This window comes from Nannospalax galili, unplaced genomic scaffold (genome assembly GCF_000622305.1).
Source record: "Nannospalax galili isolate Female #2095 unplaced genomic scaffold, S.galili_v1.0 scaffold591, whole genome shotgun sequence".
NCBI lineage: Eukaryota > Metazoa > Chordata > Mammalia > Rodentia > Spalacidae > Nannospalax > Nannospalax galili.
The window spans coordinates 5551306-5557885 of NW_008330926.1; positions in this window are offsets into that span (position 1 = coordinate 5551306).

Genomic DNA, 6580 nt, shown 5'->3' on the forward strand with positions numbered 1-6580 from the left:
AGATAAACTGATTTGTTTTTACTCTTGAGGTCGTTTGAGGATCTATTCCTCGGGGGTCCCATGGGCTTGGGGGGCGTCCCTGGCTCCTTTCTTTTACCAGTTCCATCTATGTGAAGATAAGTCAAAGGTCCTGCTCGACCATTGTTGGCTTCTCTTGGAAGCATGGAGGAAATGATTCCTCCGTGTTGACTCTCCTCTTTATAGACTGGACACTGGTTCAAGTCCATCTGGTGGGGTCTCCTTGGCCTCCTTGATCAAGAAGTCAGAGAGACTTTTAAGGAAGGACAAAGTGTGCCATTGCTTACCTGGTAATCGATCACCTAATTTCAGTACCAGGGCTATTTAAATTTCACTCATCTTGCAAGATGAGGCTCCAGAGTCATGGTGGAATAGAAATTTACTTTCTTTAATCTGTTTTTAAACAATGGTAATGTTTCATGATTAATTGCTCTCTCAAGATGCTCATCTCTACATTTGGGCTCTCAAAAGCAAGGACTCTTTCCTTACTGGCTCAAATTCCTCTGTTGATATGTATTTGTCAAATGACTGGCATGGAACAAAATCTTTAACTAATCTGAACGTTGATTTTCCTGTCTTCTTTGAGTGAAAATAAGACTATAATCCTAGACACTAAATGGCCTGACATATGATTAACTTCTTCAGTGCAGTGACACTGTGTCATACTTCCATACATTGTCATGATTTGTTGTTGAACTAAGTGGTACACACACAGGTTAGGTTATGAAATAGGGAAATTTCTGAATTTCTGACAACTTTTTATATCATAACTGTCTTATTCCTTTTCTGATACACTCTGATACACTGAAATTTTCAAGAGATTTATTCCTCTGGGAAAGTGGAGGAGAGAGATTTCCTTATTACTAAGTACCTCCAAAACACCTGGACATTATGTACAAGAAAACATGTTAGAATGTTGGAAGTTTCAGATAAAACAGAGCCCAGCTAAGGCACGTGAAATCTGGAGTGACGCACTGCTAAGTCCCTGAGGACTCGTTTTGAGACAGGGTCTCCTTTAACTTCTGATCCTCTTGCCTTCACCTCCCCAGTTCTGGGATTACAGGCTTATTCCACTATACCTGCTGTATGCAGTGCTGGAGATGAGTCCAGGGCTTCCTGCGTGGTAGGCAATAACTCTACCTACTAGTAGTGAAACTCCACAGAAAAACTATTATCACCCCCCTCAATACACACCCTTCCTTTGTCATCAAAGGTTGTGTGGAAGGCCTGGCATCATTGCGGGGTCAAAAGATTTTGGTCAGGAATTGAATTAACAATTTAAGGATGAAAAATACAGGCACTAGTAATCCTACATGGTGTCTTTTAGACAATATAGGAGTTTATACATCACATTTAGTTTTACAGGGTGGAAAAGCAATACTGAATCCCTGAATCACAGCTGACATGAAAAAATGGTGAAAAGAAGATGAAATGGGAGTCTAAGGGGATGTCAGTCATCCACTGCTCCCTGAGTTGACTTTACTTCTGACAAACCATGTCAACAGTAGTTCTTGGTTCAAGACTCCATAGAAGACTTGCCCTCATTAACTATTTTCAAAATATTTCCAAGATTTATCTCTATATCAGGAATGTGAATTGACAATAAATTATGTCTAATTAAGTAGCAGTATCCTTTCCATTTCCCTCATATTCTTGAAATTTGCGTTTAACTTATGTAGCTTTTCATTTTAGTGTTTTAGTATTTGTTAATTGTTCAGGGATTTTAGAAAAGTGGTATTTTATTACATGTAGCTTTCATGTCTTTTCACTTGCTTTGTTTTGCAATAATACAGTAATAATACCGGGTAAGTCGAGCTCACCCCAGTACATAGTCTATCTTTTTTTGCTGAGTGAGTTTCATCATCTGATGCAGCATCAAATAGCAGCAGACAGTAGTTTGATCTCTTCATTTGTTTTTTGACAATTGACAATGCATACTCTTATCAAGTATTGGAATTTCTTTTGGATTTTGTTCTTACAACCACAGCTTCTACAAATTATTTTGTATATGTCCCCTGGAAGCAAATGTTTCCCTTCGTGTATATTGAGTAGAAATTTTGGCTATAATGTATAAGTATTCAACTTTTCAATTCACTGCGATATCTTTGTGATCCCTTCCACTAATTCTTATAGTATTTCAGTCTACTAGTAATCTGAAAGATCCACTAACCCACATTGTCACTGTATTTAGCATTATGTATAATAATTTTACCAATCAAATAAGTGTAGTTTCTCATTGTGCTTTTGATCCATAGTTTGCTCTGTGCTTGAGAATCACATTATATGTAAATATATGCTATATATTTCTTTGTCTGTGAAATAATTTCTTATGCACTCTATTTTTATTAGAAAAAATTTTCTTATTTATATAAGAGTTGAAATCATTGAAAGATGGAATAAAATTAGATGTGGATCCCTTGTTTCCTCCTATATGGGTGATTTTTAAACCATTTCTATTTAATTTTGACAATTTCTTTTTTTAGATGATATTTTCTTATTTACTCTTCTGTTGCAGTGATAAAACACCATGGTTCAGGCAAGTTATAGAAGGAAGAGTTTATTCAGGCTTACAGTTCCAGAGAAATGAGTCCAGCGTGGTGTGGAGGCATGGTGGCAGAGGTGGTTAGTCATAAAACTGAGCACTAACTTTTTCAAATGCATGCAGGAAACAAAGAGAAAGTAAGCTGGAAATGGGGCAAGGCTGTGAACTCTCAAAGCCCCACTGACATGCTTCCTCTAGCAATGCCACACCTCCTGAGGGTTCCATGACCTCCCAAGCATTGACAATTTCGTACATTTATACAAGGTATTAAGAAAATATTCATCTCCCTAAACTCTCTCTTGCCTCCTCCCACTCTGGCATACATCTTTCTTCTCACTATTCCTACTAATATGTCTCTGTGTTTTCTGTATGGATTGTCATAATTAAACCAGCCATGGCAGAAGACATTTCCTAACATTCCTTCCAACTTCTGGCTCTTACGATGCTTTTGTCTTCTTTTCTCTGATAGTCCCTGCCTTGGAATTGGTGATATAGATACATTGTTTAGGGCTAAGCATTTGGCAGGCAGTTATTCTTGGGACTTTGACCAATTATGAGTCTCTGTTTTAACTGTCACTCACACTTAATGACTATTCCTCCACCAGAAATCCATCAGTAACTAATAACTCAGCACATAAGGTTGGGCCCTGTGACTAATTCTCTGTCTGTTAATAGATCCAGTCTTGTTTTGGCCAACTGAAGGCAGCTGCAGTTTCTGTGGGGTCATGAATGTGTAGGCCATGCCCAAAAGAGAGCTCTTCACAGCCCTTCTTCTTACTGTTTGTCTCCTACCCTTCTTCCACCATGATCAGTGAGACTTAGAGGGGGTAGTGCAATGCCCTGTTTAGGGATGAGCACTATCCTAGTTTGTTTCTTCATTGCTGTGACAAAACACTCTGACCAATACCAACTTGGGGGGGAAAGGGTTTATTTTATCTTACATCTCTTGGGTCACAGTTCATCAGGGAGCCCAAGGTAGGAACTCAGGGCAGGAACCTGGAGGTAGGATCTGGCACATAGGCCATGGAGGAGCATTGTTTACTGGCTTGCTCCATGGCCCCTGCTCAGCCTGCCTTCTTATGCAACACAGGCCCACCTGCCCAGGGATGGCACCACCCACAGTGGGCTGGGCTCTCCCACATCATTCATCAAGAAGATGCCCCTCAGACACGGCCACAGGCCAGTCCAATAGAGGAAATTCCCCGATTGAGGCTCCCTCAACCCAGGTGTGTCAAGTGACATTAAAGCTATCCAGCACAAACACTAAACTGTGACTTCTCAGCTCAATGGGTCTTTGCATTCATCGGTGTTCACTACAAAGAGAAGCTTCCCTGACTAAAGCTAAGAGTAGAATTTTCCCATGGGAATAAACATAAATATTTAGTAGATAGCTTACTGCCATGACTATTTAATTAAACAACAGTAGCAAGTTTGCTCCTAAGGCCTATGACTTTCTCATTTTTGGATTTTGACTTGGTTTACAGTACCAGACATAAATTCTCTCTTGTAGAGTAGGCCTCATATCCAGTCATCAAGTGATTGGTTACCAGTTACCACCATAGCCCTTGGGCCGCCGATTTACCAGTAGGCGTATCTTGCCTGGGAGACTGATATTGTAGCTGTTAGAGTTCACATCTGGGTAGGATTATTGATGCCTTGTCCAGATCTTAGCAACCTATATAACACCTTCGAGCACTGTGGTAGCTAGCCAGAAGAGAGGAGGCTTTCTGCCCAGTTCGAGCTTGATTTATCCATTCTTTGCAACCAAATATGTGGTGTCTTCAGCAAGAAAGTCTTGCTGTTTAGTTCTGCTGGGCAAATAAAGAATGGCGAGAGTCTATATTGTTTAAGGAGAATCTGGAGTCTCCTGAATCAAAAACTCATAAGGAAGTATCTCACAACTGTCACTTGGGTCTTTGTTTAATAAGTCTTCTAACTGATTTTTGACCAGGCTTACAGTACCTTATATGTATTCTTTTCCTTGTAGTGGGTTGCAAACCCAATCATAAGGCAAACAATTGTCCTGCTATTGCCTCAGGGGCCTCATCTTGCCTGCATGTGCTTACTGTATGTAGTACATAAGACCCACAGCTGCGTGAGACCACTGATACCTTTTCTTCCCCAGTGGTCTACATAGCATCTTCAGGCACTAAGAATGTTAGCCACTTGAAATAAGCTTTTAGCTCAGTTCCAGTTTGATTTGTTTGTGTGCTGTTACCCAAAGTGTATGGTGTCTTCAGCAGTAGGGTCTTATTTTCTAGTTCTAATGGGTTACCAAGAGCAATGACAATAGTCTCCATTGTTTTGGGAGCCTTTCCCTTCAACCTGGCCTGTAGCTCCTAGGGTGATAGCTCACATCTGGCCTTGGGAGTTTTATTTAAAAACCAAGGGCTTCTGGGTACAATGTTATCCTGTTATCCATCTATGTATGGTACATCTGTTCAAAATTATTTACAAATTTATTATATGCTTAGTTATCTTATAAAGTAGTAGAATTTTATATGACTTTTCCCATATCCTTAGTTTTCATCGATCCTCCCACCAACCTCCACTTTTCCCATTTCCTTTCCTTTAACATGACTCAGCAGGTTAGGCACGTGCCCCTGAGAACTTTCTCTCAGTCTACTTCATTATGCCATATGTGTATTCCTATCCCCCAAGGTATTTTCTCCAACCCCACCCTTCCCATGGCTCCTTCCTAGTTCTTAACCTCCACCAACATTCACACCAACTTAGTTTTGAATTATTTTGTTTCTGTGTTTAAAATTTTCATATGAGAGCACATTGTCTGTGTGGGTCTGAGTTACCTCACTTGCTGAATTATTTCCAGAATATCTACAAAAATGTTAAAATAAATAAAACATAAAATTATAAGTAAAAAAATTCATGGCTAAGGGGCTGTCTCAGTTTCTAAAGTGCTTGTGACTCAAGCATGAGGACCTGAGTTTAGATCTTCAGTACCTACATAAAAGCAGATGACAACAGAACACATCTGTAACTCCAGATCTGGGAGTCAGATATAAATGTGGAACTGTGGAACTTTCTTGCTCACCAGTCTGGACTAATTGGTGAGCTCCAGATTCAGTGAAGAGACCCTGTCTCACAAATAAGTTTTACCACTAGAAACATGGCTCAGCAGGTTAGGCACTTGGCACTAATCCTGAAGACCTGAGTTCAATCCCTAGAACCAAGATGGTGGAAGGAGAAAACCTACTCCTGCAAGCTCACACACATTGCAATTTAACCAGGCTTGGTTGTGCACACCTTCAATCCCAGCACTTGGGAGGCAGAGGCAGGTGACTCTGTGAGTTCTATTCTAGGCCAGTGATGGATCCAGCTGAGATCTTGTCAAAGAAGGAGGATGAGGAAGAGGAAGAGGAGAAGGAGGAGGAGGAGGAGGAAGAGAAAGAGATGCAGTGAGATAGAAGACAGCCAGTGTTAACCAACTACTACCCTTCACATGCATGTGCACATGTATGTGTACACATAAACATTTGCACACATAGGACCATGTACTTGCATATACAGCATGAACACATACACACACACACACACAGCACACACTATTTTGGTAGTATTAACTACATTTACAAAGCTATACAGCAATGACAAGTACCCTTTTTAGAGCATTCAAAGAAGGAGGATGAGGAAGAGGAAGAGGAGAAGGAGGAGGAGGAGGAGGAAGAGAAAGAGATGCAGTGAGATAGAAGACAGCCAGTGTTAACCAACTACTACCCTTCACATGCATGTGCACATGTATGTGTACACATAAACATTTGCACACATAGGACCATGTACTTGCATATACAGCATGAACACATACCAAAGCTATACAGCAATGACAAGTACCCTTTTTAGAGCATTTTCATCATCTCAAACAGAAACTCTGTACCTACTGAAAAATAGCTTCCCATTTCTCCCTTTCCCAGCTCTTTGAAATCTGTATACTAAGTGCTGGTTGTCTGTTCTAGGTACTTATGTAAATGGAGCTCCACAATAGTTATGCTTTATTATTTGACT